The 13,419-nt window shown below is 46.7% G+C and overlaps 1 long non-coding RNA gene across 2 annotated transcripts in view; it reads left to right on the forward strand.

Annotated features, from left to right (window-relative positions):
- Positions 1-13,419, forward strand: part of LOC119954835 — a 111,263-nt gene that overhangs the window by 84,951 nt on the left and 12,893 nt on the right. Inside the window, exon 1 of one of the 2 annotated variants that reach the window (XR_005458313.1) lies at positions 8,972-9,021. The exons of the other annotated variant lie outside the window; for it this stretch is intronic. This is a non-coding gene — a long non-coding RNA (uncharacterized LOC119954835). Of the gene's footprint in view, positions 1-8,971; positions 9,022-13,419 lie in introns of those variants that run through there. 2 annotated transcript variants of the gene reach the window in all.

Here is a 13,419-nt window from a genome sequence, read left to right on the forward strand (position 1 = left end):
AGCAAAGCTACAATCCTGTTCCACTTTGTGAGTCACTGCTTGTATTCAATTAGGGCACAAATTATCTTATTAAACATCCCTGATTTTCAAAATGTTTACCAGAATTTCTTTTATTATTTGTTCATGAGAAGTGGGCATCGCTGGCTGGGCCAGCATTTATTGCCCATCGCTGAGGGATTTAAGAGTCAATCACATTGCTGTGGATCTGGAGTCACATGTAGGTCACACTAGGTACGGATGACAGATTTTCTCCCCTAAAGTACATTAGTGAACCAGATGGGTTTTTACACCAATCAGTTCATGCTCATCATTAGACTTTTAATTCCAGATTCTGTTTATTGAATTCGAGTTTCACCATCTGCCCTGGCAGGATTCAAGCCCAGGTGTCCAGAGAATGAATCTGGGTCACTGGATTACTAACCAAGCGAAAATACCACAACACCACAGTCTCTCCAGCTTGTGGGGCTGGGGTTGTTGTGCGGGGAGGGTCATGGTCAATACAGATATGTATTGGATTTAATACACCCTGGGCAGGATTCTCCGTCAGCCAATGCCGGAATCGCAGAACGGGATTGTGCAGAGAATCGATTTTGACACCGAAGTTGCGGCTGGCGCCAGTTTCATGCCAAATCGCAATTCTCATGCGCCCCAACAGTGGTGTTAATGCATTCCAGAATGCACGTACAGTAAACACTGTTGGCATATCATTAACGGGCATGACCCATATTCTCCGGGACCTCCACGATTCCCGGCCTCCATTGGGATGAATTCCCGACGGCAAGGTTCACTTGTGCTTTTCAAAATCATGACACAGACGCCATGGCTGCTGAGGGAAAGAGAGGGGATACGGAAAGTGTCCAACATCACCATAGTTTATGACAGTTGTGCTGCTGACCCAGGGGCTTCTGCCAGGGCTGGGTGGAGCAGCGGTGTGTGGCCAGGAAGTCGGCTGTGGGGTCGGGGTGGACGGGCACGGAACACGATTGCCACACCCTGCAAGGCAGCCATGCAGCTGCGCACTCCGCTGACTGCCCACTGTGAACTTAGGGCCACAGGTCATATGGGTGCCCCCCTCTCCCAGGCCACCCCCTAGGTGCCCTCCAGCCCCAGCTGATCTGTCAGCGGGATGGATGCGCTCCAGCACAACCAGTGCCATCTTATTAGCTGAGATAGTGTGCGTGGGGAGTGAAGTGTGTATATACGGCTGCAACTTGTCAGCCTCCTGTGTGTCAATCAAGGACCTGGCGAATCCTGCACCGTTTCCCATTGCTAGCTCCTCAACAGTCACTGAATCGGTCCAGGTGTGACGCCAGTTTTGCTGTCGTGGAAGTCCATGAATCCTGTCATAATATACACACACAAGTATATGATGGGGCACAGACAGACACTGACTGACACACCGAAGGACCAATCAACACACAGAACACAGCAGCCAATCACCAGACAGGACACGGCCACTATAAAGCCAGAGGGCACTAGTTCTCCTGCTCATTCGGGATGCAGCTTCTGAGGCAGCCAGAGCCCGTGATCAGTAACACGAACATTTACCATTTGCTAGCAGTATAGTCTGGTCAGGTTAGCCTCAGGTCTCCAGTCAACCTAACACAGTGTCGACCCACAGTGCAAATATGTTTTAACAGCTCATAGTTAAATAAAATAGAGTTGTACTTCTACAAGTGTTGGCAGCCTGTCTCTCTCACTGCTCTGGTAAATGCAGTCCTCGCAGACCCAGCATACCCAACACATCAAATCCTGCCCCAGCATCAATACAGTCTCAGGAATAGAAAATCCAGCCCCCTATTCATTGTGCTAGTAATGAAGATTCACTAAATTTGAATGAAACTTTTGAGATACGCTGTCAGGTAAATCAAAACAGTACACCTCCATTGGTTGTATAAATAAGATGATGATGACAACCTACATCCTCAAGAGTTTCCACACCATCAAACAGGAGCAATTATAATGTTGCTACGCAACTTGAATCCTAAACAAGGACTTCATCATGGAAAGATTGCTAGGTAGCAAGCTGTTGTCTTCGATGATAGATGCAGAAATTATAATAGACGGTTTTCATGGAAGTAGAGTGTTTATTCCTCAAATTGAGTCCATCATATGTAACCCAATCTTTTCAACTCCGGTGAAAAGAATTTCCAATTAGACTTCCATATTTTATGACTACGAACAAGTTGCTAGGCCAGACTCTTGATTAACTTTGTATTTATATTCCTCCACATGTTTTCACGCTATATGTAGCTTTTCCAGGTCGAGAAGTTTTTGATTCTGTTAAAGTCTCCAGAAGAGGGCAGCATGGTGGTGCAGTGGTTAGCACTGCTGCCTCACGGCGCTAAGGACACGGGTTCGGCCACAGCGCCCGGGTTATTGTCCTTCTGGGGTTTCCACATTCTCCCCATGTTCGCATGGATCTCACTCCCACAACCCAAAGATGTGCAGGGTAGGTGGATTGGCCCCACTAAATTGCCCGTGAATAAAAAAAAAGTTGTTAAAGTCTACAGAAGTAAATTTCACCACAGTCGCAGAGGACCATAGGCTGCTCTCCACTTTGGGAGCTGATTTAACCCAAGGATCACCACATCTCAGGCAAGGAGCAAGGTTGAGAAGGCAAGGCCTTCATGAATAATTTCAGCCAGGACTGGAATTGAACCCATGCTGTTAGCATTGCTCCGCATCACAAAAACCACTGCCCAGCCAACTGAGTTAACCGACAGTTGCACTTTGAATACTGATGTTTTGTGTGTCTCAGCTAGCTTGCCCCATTAAAAAGATTGTTTGGCATATGCCTGCAGGCCCATGTGCTGGCCACTAGATGGCTCTCAATGCAATCGAAACAAATAATTAATTTGCATTTATTCAAGGCCACTGAACATCTCAAAGTACTTCACAGCTAAATAATTACTTTTGAAGTGCAGTCACTATTTTGCTAAATGTGGTAGACATTTTGTGAATATCAATGTCCCATCAACAGCAGTAAGATGACTAGTTAGTGCATCTCTTTTAGTTTGAGTTTCTCAACTTCAATGGGACAACCATCTTGGATAAGGTAAATCAGATAAATAAGAAAGTTTCTACTTAAATTTAATTTCGGCTTGTTCTCAGTCTGCTCCCTGACCATGTTTTTATTTTTTTAAATCTCTGAGCCCATTCTCCGGCTGTTCTACACCTTATTTAATTTGATTGAAGTCCTTTCAATTGGAATTATGCTTAAAATTGCCAGAATGGGTGGCATTGTGGCGCAGTAGATAGCACAGCTTCCTCACGACGCTGAGGACCTGGGTTCAATCCCAGGCCCCCGGGTCACTCTCCATGTGGAGTTTGCACATTCTCCCTGTGTCTGTGTGAATCTCACCCCCACAACCCAAAGATGTGCAGGTAGGTAGATTGGACATGCTCAATTGCCCCTTATTAAAAATAAGCAAGGAGAAATGTTTCATCTCTTTCACCTCTCCTCTATCATCCTTTGCTGCACCTCTCTGTCTTCTGCTTCATTTCCCATTCCTCTTTTCTCCCTTTCCTCCTTCCCAATTTCCCTTCTCACCTCCCTCTGTATCCCCCTTATCCTTCACTCTCCTTGCCCTCTGAGCTCAGTTAGCCTATGGGTGACACCAACGACAGATCAACTAGTTTTGGAACGGAATGAGATAATAGGACAAAAAAATCCCAGGATAAAAGAAAAGCTGTGAGTGCTGGAAATCTAAAATTAAAAGCAGAACATGCTGGGAATACATAGTGGGTCTGTCAACATCTGAGAGATGTAAAGCAATTCTGAGTGATGGCTATTTTATCCTAAATGCTCACCTGCCTTTTCTGCTCACAGAGGAAGAAGGAGTAGCTGTGGATTTTCATCATTTTCCATTTTATGCGACAGACATGTTGCTATGCAACAGAATTGTTTGTTTGCATTTTCAGACCACACTAAACCTGACCTATTTACTGTGAATGGAATCACAATCACATCATTGTCACTGAAAAGTTCAGTGCAATGCCTTTGCCATGTCCCCCTGGATTCCTCCTCCCAGCTCTGCCCATGTGCTTCCTCTGCCAAATGGTGCTTGCAGCCTGCATGGGATTAATCGCAGATGTACAAATTCAGACTGGGGGTGGGAGGGGGTGGGGGGATGTTGAGGGTGCGGGGAGGTTGTCTGTACTTAAAGGAGTTATCTCGATATGTTAACTAATACTTTAGACTTCCCTCATCCAGATTCTGTGGAAGTTCCTATAAGCCACAGTGCAACGTATAGTGCAGTGGACGGTCATTGAACCAACTTACTCGCTGCGGGGGAAGAAAGGATGTCTTCTGTGCTGCAGAACTGAAGGGAGATGGTGACCCCGTTCCCTTGCACTGTCAAGTTCATTTCTGTTGTAGCTGCTGATCTCGGGAAGGCTGCCTTAAATAGTACAGAAGAACAAATATGGCTGATACACCACTTATGGCAAGAGAGCAGGCGAGGTCAGCATTGCCCTAAAAACAGGACGTGCTGGAAAAATTCATCGTGTCAGACAGTGGTTTCAGGCCGATGATCTTTCGTCAGAACTGGAAACAAGTTAGAAATGAAACAGGTTTTCAGCAAGTGAACGGGGAGAGGTTGGGATAAGACCGAAAGGAGAGTCAGTGATCAGAGTGGAAGACAGAAGAGATGAAATGAGAAAAGACATGACAGTACAAGACCAAAGAGAATGGTAATGGATAAGTAGAAACAAAAGGGACGGGATTCTCCGGTCCCCGGGACGTGCGTTTCTCTGTGACACGCGGTTCCCTGGCACCCGATTCTCTACGTTCGTCATTTGTCAATGGGATTTCCCATTGAAGACACTCCACATTGCCAGGAAACCCGCCGACTGGGGTGTGCTGCCGGCAGGAACAGAGAATTCCGATGTCCAGAGAATTCCGGTCACGATATGTCCAGAAGATGTGTGAGTTGTACAGTAGCACAGTGGGCTAAATAGCTGGCTTGCAATGCAGAACAATGCAAGCAGCGCGGGTTCAATTCCCGTGCCGGCCTCCCCGAACAGATGCTGGAATGTGGCGACTAGGGGCTTTTCACAGTAACTTCATTGAAGCCTACTTGTGACAATAAGTGATTATTATTATTATTTATATTATTATTAATGAATACTGCCACCTGAAAAGAAAAAATAAGGAAAAAATAAAATGAAAGCCAGCAAAGAGAAACGAAACAAAATAGTGTTGAATGTGGAAGATTGAATCTGGAAGGTTGATCTGGAGTTGCTAATTGAAAGACCAGGGGCGGAATTCTCTGTACCCCGAGATTCGGCGGGGGCGGGAATCGCGCCGTGCGGGTCGGCGGGCCACCCGCAGCGATTCTTCGGCCCGTGATGGGCCAAAGTCCCGTCGCTGACAGGCCTCTCCCGCCGGCGGGAATCAAAACACCGACCTGGCCGGCTGGATTGGCGGCGCGGGCGGGATCCGGGGTCCTGGGGGGGGGGGGGGGTGGAGGGAGGCGGGGTGATCTGACCCCGAGGGTGCCCCCACGGTGGCCTGGCCCGCGATCGGGGCCCACCGATCGGCGGGCGAGCCTGTGCCGTGAGGGCACTCTTTTTCTTCCGCCCCGCCATGGCCTTCACCATGGCGGGGGCGGAAGAGACCCCCTCCCCTGTGCATGCGCCGGTTGGACGTCAGCAGCCGCTGAAGCACCGGCGCATGCGCGGACTTCCGCCGGCCGGCGAAGGGCTTTCGGCCCCAGCTGGTGGGGTGCCAAAGGCCGTTCGCGCCGGCCGGTGGAGCGGGAGCCACTCCAGCGCAGGCCTAGCCCCTCAATGTGAGGGCTTGGCCCCGAAGGGTGCGGAGAATTCCGCACCTTTGGGGAGGCCCGACGCCGGAGTGGTTCACGCAACTCCGTCCCGCCGGGAGCCCCGCCCCGCTGGGTAGAGGAGAATCCCTGCCCAGATTCTGTTCCCCGTGCTTACATTGATATTCGCTGGAGCACAGTAGAAGGCCAAGGTCAGAGAAATAAGCGTGAAAGCAACATGGAGCATTAAAATGATCACCCACTGGAAAATCAGGAACATGCTGGTGGACTGAAGGGAAGTGCTCGGCAAAGCAGTTTCCTAATCTGCATTTGTTCTCCCCAATATAGAAGAGATCACATCATCAGCAGTGAATATAAGGACACACAAATTGCTGTTTCAACTGGCATTTCGAGTGATGATGTTGCTCGTTCTGGGTGAGTGTGCTTAACACTCAATTTGGCTCTGTTTCATTACTTAGCTCTGGAGTCGCCAGGTATCATTAAGATACCGCCACAAGTTTCAAGGTGAAGTTCAAAGCAATAAAACCATACACCAATTAGTAAGTTCAAACAACTGAGTTTATTATAATACAATTATAAAACTACCCATGCACACGCTAAGAGGATTAAACTATTCCTACCGCTAAATAAACTAATACTTATCTCGAAGGAACTGCCGGATCAGGGAACAAGGCCTCTTGCTCTGCTCTGGTCTGCAGACTTCAGGTTGGTATAGGTTAAAAAGGGGTCAGGAGTGTCTATCTCTGGTAGCGATCGTTGTGAGACACTTACTTGCTGGCGGCTGCTGTCCCAAACATAGATAGACATAGAACAGTACAGCACAGAAACCTCTCCTCTCTCTCTTGTTCAAGGTCTTCTTGGCAAAAGCTGGTCGAAATGCTGGACCAGAGAGGAGGGCTGGTCAAGGAGAGGAGGGCTGGACAAGAAGAACGAACTAAATGTGGGACCTGTCTTTTATAGGTCCCAGGGATCTGCGCCCCTTTGGGCGGACCCCTTTACCTGCTCGGAATCGATTGGGTCTCTTCCCAATCGATATGTTTGAATCCCCCCAATACTGAGGCTGTTCCTTAGCTACTGGGCGGGCTTTCAGGTGCTTTGTTTTCGGACCCCGCTGGTGCCGGGGTGTCTGGTATCCTATACAATGTTGCAGTTACTTCCCCATTTGTGTCCATTGTCTCTGGGATCGTTCCATTACTATGCTAACTGCCTCGGAGATTGCCTCATTAGTATGCGGAATGTTCGTTTCGGTGTTGTCTGCTCTCTTAGCAGACAGAATCCACATTTGCTTGGTGCAGCCTGCAGGTGCTGCAAACATTATCCATTTTAACCTGTATGCTTTGCGTTCCTCCATTTTGTATTTAGGGAATGGCCAACTTCGGTGGCTACAATGCGAAGGAATGAGGTAAAATGCTGAGGCTAATTGCCCAAGTCATGGTGCTGGGAGGGAGGGTGAGAGCAGAAGTGTGAGAAATGGGATGGTGTGTCTGGAGGGACAATGGGACAATGGCATTGCCATTGGACTAGTAATCCAGAGCCCCAGGGGTTCTGCTTGGGAACATGGGTTCAAATCCCATTATGGTAGATGAATTTGTATTGAATTCAATAAAAAAGATATGGAATTAAAAGACTAGTGATCAATTGTTATAAAAACCCATCCATCTGATTCACCAATGTCCTTGGAAGGAAGTCTGCCACCTTTCCCTGGTCTGATTCAGAATAATTCTTGAAATATCCCTGGCTCAGTATTATAATCCTATTCTTCTCATATTATTTTTTGTCCTCCTACCTACTCACTGACACAAATACACAGCCAAACACAACACACATCGTACATTGTGCTGCAAACACTGTTGTGAGGGGGGCAACATCGGGGTATGGTCTGTATGATTGATAAATAGTAAAAGTCAATATTAGATTCAATTTTGTATTAGCTTCATGGTTAATAAACAAAATATAAAATTTTGCAAATGTTTCTGATAGATATTATCTATGAAAACAAAGACTAAAGGAATGGAGGAGGTGTCATATTGACCTTTTAGCTTAGCTTATAAACAAGGTCATTGGATTGTGGGGTTGAAAGTGTGATGAATGTAGTAATATCAGCTATACTGTATAATAAGTATTTGGTGAAGTAAGGGTTAGAAACCTGTGTTAGAGTGTGTTTGACTGCTGAAGTCTCGTTTTAAAGATAACAAAGCTTTTAGGGGCCAGCGGTACAATTAACCATTATAAAAGGCTTGGGCTAATGCAATTTTATTTTGATTAAGGGGATTCCCTGGGGAGTTAATTCGTTTTGAGCTTGGTGGGATTATGTCATTGCTGGGTGGAGCTAAGGCATCAAGCATTTTGAGAAAGCATTTTCAGTTCAGTTCTGAGCTGAATAAAGCTGTGTCCAGATGTGAGGCCGTTCTGCTCTTACTGTAGATTAGTTAAAAGAGAGTAACAGTATTTAAAGCATTGTAGACTTGTCTGAGGACACGGGGAAAGCTGAAACAAGCCAGTGGAAACAGCATTTGAAGACATACAGCCAGAAGCTCTGACAGGAGTCCGATATTTTCTGTTAAGCAGTGTTAAGAGATCTCTTTCATAGATTTGCATAGAATTTACAGTGCAGAAGAATGCCATTCGGCCCATCGTGTCTGCACCAGCCATTGGAAAGTGCACCCAACCCAAGCCCAGGCCCACACCTCCACCCCACCCCGTAACCCAGCAACCCCACGTAACTTTTTTTTTGGACACTAAGGGCAAATTAGCATGGCCAATGCACCCTGCACCCTTTTGACTGTGGGAGGAAACCAGAGCACCCGGAGGAAACCCACCGTGCCAAAAAATAACTCTGTAAAACAAGTATTCCTCTGTACCATTCGTATTTAAGGTGGATTGAGAGCTGAGATGGTTGTTTCCTTGTCATTTAAGTAGGAATAAAGATTAGCAATTAACGGTATTGTATTCACTGTGTTGCGTAGTATTGCTTAAGGGGTAATTGTTAGCTATATTTTAATACTGTGTTTGAAATAAGGTTTGCTTTAATATACCATATCCCTATTTCTTGATGCCATCACTCCTGGAGCAAAGTATTCTTTCCTCACAGTCTTACCAAATGAAAATATATTTTCAAAATTCTTTCATGAGATGTGGGGGCCGATGGCTGGACCAGCATTCATTACCCATCCTGAGGGCACTTAAGAGTCAACCATATTGCAATGGATCTGGAGTCACGTAAAGGCCAGACCAGGTAAGGACAACAGATTTCCTTCCCTAAAGGACATTAGTGAACCAGGTGGGTTATACAACAATCGACAATGGTCTCATGGTCATCATTAGTCTCTTAATTCCAGTTTTTCATAGAATTCAAATTCCACCGATTGTCCTGGTGGGATACAAACCCAGGTCCCCAGAGATTATCCTGGGTCTCTGGATTACTGGTCGTGTGACAATGCCACTACACCACTGTCTCCCCCAATATTGGGGTCTCAGTCCAGTATCCTAGCCACTGTTGGGGTCTGGTCTGGGAAGGTAATAAAATAAATTGGAAGCTCCAAGACTGCATTATGCATTCTTCTGTGACTGCCCCATCTCAATGTTGGCTGTGCATTTAACTCCTCAAGGTATTTGCATCTGTGTTTGGAGTTCATTCTTAACAGATAGGGAGAAGGCTGTAGGCACTGAGTGTAACATTAAATACAACATTTCATTCCTAACAGCTTATTCCTGTTTTTGTAAGTTTAGTGACACATTCAACCATGTCCATAAGCAGCTCAATGTCTCCTGCGTTACTCTCACCACCTGTGTTAATATCACTCATTTACGCAATCTTCAACACAACTAAACACACCCTGGAGCAAACAGGCGCTAACCAAGCTTCAAGGGATTAAACTGGTTGCTTGAGCAGTAAGTGGTGGGGGGTAGCGGATGAAAATGCCTGGACAAGTCAAAGGATCACCTAGGTTACTTCCTCAGCTTTAGTGCCCAATGATTTAATGCTCACAGAACCTCTTGCACTTGCTCTATCAACTTCACCCACTCTTCAATCAGGAACGCTTTGAACTTTCTCACAGGTATCACCATACTGACCCCCTTTGAAAGTCACTTCCCAGGTAAATTTAAGCACACTTAGGTCCAACCACTCTACTGCGATTGGTCAGGAAACCGATATTGAGAGAATGTCCTGTTCGAGACACTGCACCACCTGACGCCTGATATGAATTTCAGTGCCAGGCCAATTAATAACCAGTGAGTGCATTCATCCAAATTAAGGATGGCATGTGGATTCTTGAGGCTGGACAGCCAATGGGAGGTGCTCCAGCATTGTCACATTGTCAGCCCCACAACACCTGAAGTTGGAGCTGCTGATGTGTACAGGAGAGAAAGCGTGTGACTCCATCCTGAGGCACGTTGAACAATTTAAACAAATATAAAAATGAAAAGGAGGCACAGCTGCCTTTGTGGATGGTGAACCAGGATATGACAGCTCTGGATGGGAGAGTGGGTTGTAAAATGTCCGCGGAGTGCTGGCCTCCCAGTCTGTCACTGTGTGGTTGCCCTCTCTCACTTGGCCGTTTCAGGCATGGCAGAAGGCTGATGTGGGAGGAGGACCATTTAATTGCCTTTATTGGCTATCAGAGGTTTACCAATGGTTAGCTGTTCTGCCACTGATCTACCTTTTTGGAAGCAGTTTGGGAGCAGAGCTGCCAGGGCAGTGGCAGGAAATTCTGCGGCTGCCCGCCAACCCTTGGCCTTGCATCCCACCAGGCTGCTAAAATCCAGCCCATTGTACTGAGTGGCAAGAGGATCCAGAACCAGAGGACACAGGCTTAAAATACAGGGGAATTTCAGTGAGTCAAACTGAAGTGGAGCGAAATTCTATCTGTGTCAAAGTTTTCAAACTTTCCCACCAGGAGAATTGCAAAAGCTGAGGAACAATGCCTGTGATTAGCTGAAATACCATAGCGATCGATACTTTTCGTCGTTGGCAAGAGAAATAATGCAGTAATCAGGGGCCATGTGACCTCACCGACTGATCGCAGTAGAGTGGTCGGATTTAAGTGGGCTTAAATTTAGCAGTGAAGTGACTTTCAAAGGGGGCCAGCATGGCAAAACCTGAGAGAAAGTTCAGACTTTTCTCTATCGGGGGAAGGTGAAGTTGAGAGAGCAAGTGGAAAACCGTGGCATGAAGCAAAAAGTGGACATCATAAAAGAGTGGGAGATTCTGCCACCAGATTTATCCATTGTTCTGATAGCCAAGGAGAGCATCACAGAACAGTTCAACACATGGATATTGACTCCAGCAATGAAGAAGATGAGAACATCGGTGTATCCCGCTGTCGTGGAAGCTCTGATAACAGTTCAAGGCAACCCGAGCAGGAAAGGTACCAATCTCTGGCCCAAATCAACAGGAAAGGGGCGCCACTATGGCGAAGAAGCTGGGACACAGGAGTTTACATGCAGTGACGGATGGCTGGACTGATTCAAGCCAAGGCATGACACAGAGGGTAATCTTCAGCCCACGTTCACTGTGAGAGAGAACAGTGATATGCAGAGAAAATCTGGAGAGAAGCAGGAAATGGATTTTCTCACGAGAGATCGCTTTTCCTGATTTCCCCCACCATTCGCTGGTGATCTCATTCAGTTCACACCAACAAAGGGCGAGAACTTAATTTTAATGCATTTGTACTACATTTAAAAAATAAATAAATGAATTTAGAGTACCCAATTATTTTTTTCCAATTAAGGGACAATTTAGCATGGCCAATCCACCTAACCTACACATCTTTGGGTTGTGGGGGTGAGACCCACGCAGACATGGGGAGAATGCGCAAACTCCACACGGACAGTGACCCAGAGCCGGCATCGAACCTGGGACCTCAGCGCCGCAGTTCCAGTGCTAACCACTGTGCCACGTGCCGCCCTTTGCATTTGTATACATTTTAATATGATTACAGCAACTTAGTCTGTAAATGATCATTACACCGTTTAAAAAAGACCCCCCAATTTTATAAAATTTAAAATACAACCTCTACCCCAGAGACCCACACGATCAACCTCCTCCCTCCCCAATCACAGAACTTCCCTGACCTGGCACTACCCCCAGCACTGCCCCCTGCACTGCCCAGTCTGTGCAAGGGGTCAGTGCCAGAGGGCAATGCCCGGGCTGTGCCTGGGTACTGTCCGGAATTGACCCTTTCCCGCCCCTAGGGAATGTACTTACCTGCACGCCTCTGGTGGGTTTTGATCGGCAGGTACATAACATGGTGGGCCTGTCATGATTCACGTCGGTGCACCCTCACACCTACGTGAGTACAGAATCCAAAGGATGGGGGTGGGGTGGGAGGGAGGGGGGGGTGGGCAATTGGCATGGGAAATCTTGCTCACCTGCCTGCTTCTTTGGCAGATGCTGCGAAGGCCTTAAAGATGCTCTGGGATTTCGTACTGGAGCACGAAAATACCAAAAGGTGTTTGGCTGCATTGACAGCATTGCGAAATGTATCTGCATGCTCGACAGCACACAGCTGACAAAGATTATGATGCTTTTCCATTGCTAAATCCTGGCCTATCAATATATGTCCGGCCTTTTGTCAAGGCCAAAAAAATGTAAACTATGAACAAATGGAAACAGATTTTTTCCACTCTTTTAATGTGTATTTTATTCAGCGTTTGAATCTAAAAAACTGAAAGTAATACACTAAGCCTTGGAGCCATTTGTAGGCATACCAGGTTACATAGAGACGCAATCATCTGGCTACGTAAGATCAGAATCCCTTCCAACTGGACTTTTATTAAATATGAAAGGCTTCATGGACATAATCAGTGCAAACAACAGGTAATATGCAGGCTGTACAGTTAAGGGTAATCTTCAAAACATGTCAATACAGAAACCAAGCTGATACTGGGTAAAGACACTGGCATATTACCATCTCAAAGATGTAAGAGTGGCCATCAGATAATCTAATAAAGAAACTAGAAGACCGTCAAAGCTGATGGGCCCAGACAAGTGATTATATAAGCAAACATCACCAAGAGCTGTACAAACATTCAAGGCAGCTATGAAGAAGCAGTCCAGCAAACCTCTATGTCTTAGGTTGGCCAACTTTCTTTGATCTTATAATACGCCCCCCCCCACCCCTCCCTCCCCCATACCACTACAGTGTCTTACCGGCAGAATTACTTATGGGCCGTCGTCTAAGGACCCGGTTGGATTCGGCTTTCCCAAATTTGGCAGGGAGGGTGGAGGCACGGCTGGCCTCCTAGAGCAAACAGCACACTTTGGAAAATGGAGACGGATCATTCCAAGCGGGTGACCTGTTTCTTGTCAGAATCTTTGCCTCAGGCCCAATATGGTTACCGAATTGTGTCCAAGTCAGGTCCAGTCTTGTAAGTGGCGGATTTGAACAGCAGGACAGTAAGAAAACACCTTGACCATGTGAGAAGCCGGGAGACCACAGCCCCAACCCCGGAACAGTTGGAACTGGCAGGCAGCACCAGAGTTCCTGGCGGCGTATAAATGTGTGTACTCACCGGAGCTGCTCCATTTCTGGTAGCAGCTACAGGAGGCCACACATCTCAGCTCAATAAAGCCTCAATTATTCACTACTCTCGTCTTTGTAGTAATTGATAGTGCATCAAGGGGGAGGCC

This window comes from Scyliorhinus canicula, chromosome 20 (assembly GCF_902713615.1).
Source record: "Scyliorhinus canicula chromosome 20, sScyCan1.1, whole genome shotgun sequence".
Taxonomy (NCBI): Eukaryota; Metazoa; Chordata; class Chondrichthyes; order Carcharhiniformes; family Scyliorhinidae; genus Scyliorhinus; species Scyliorhinus canicula.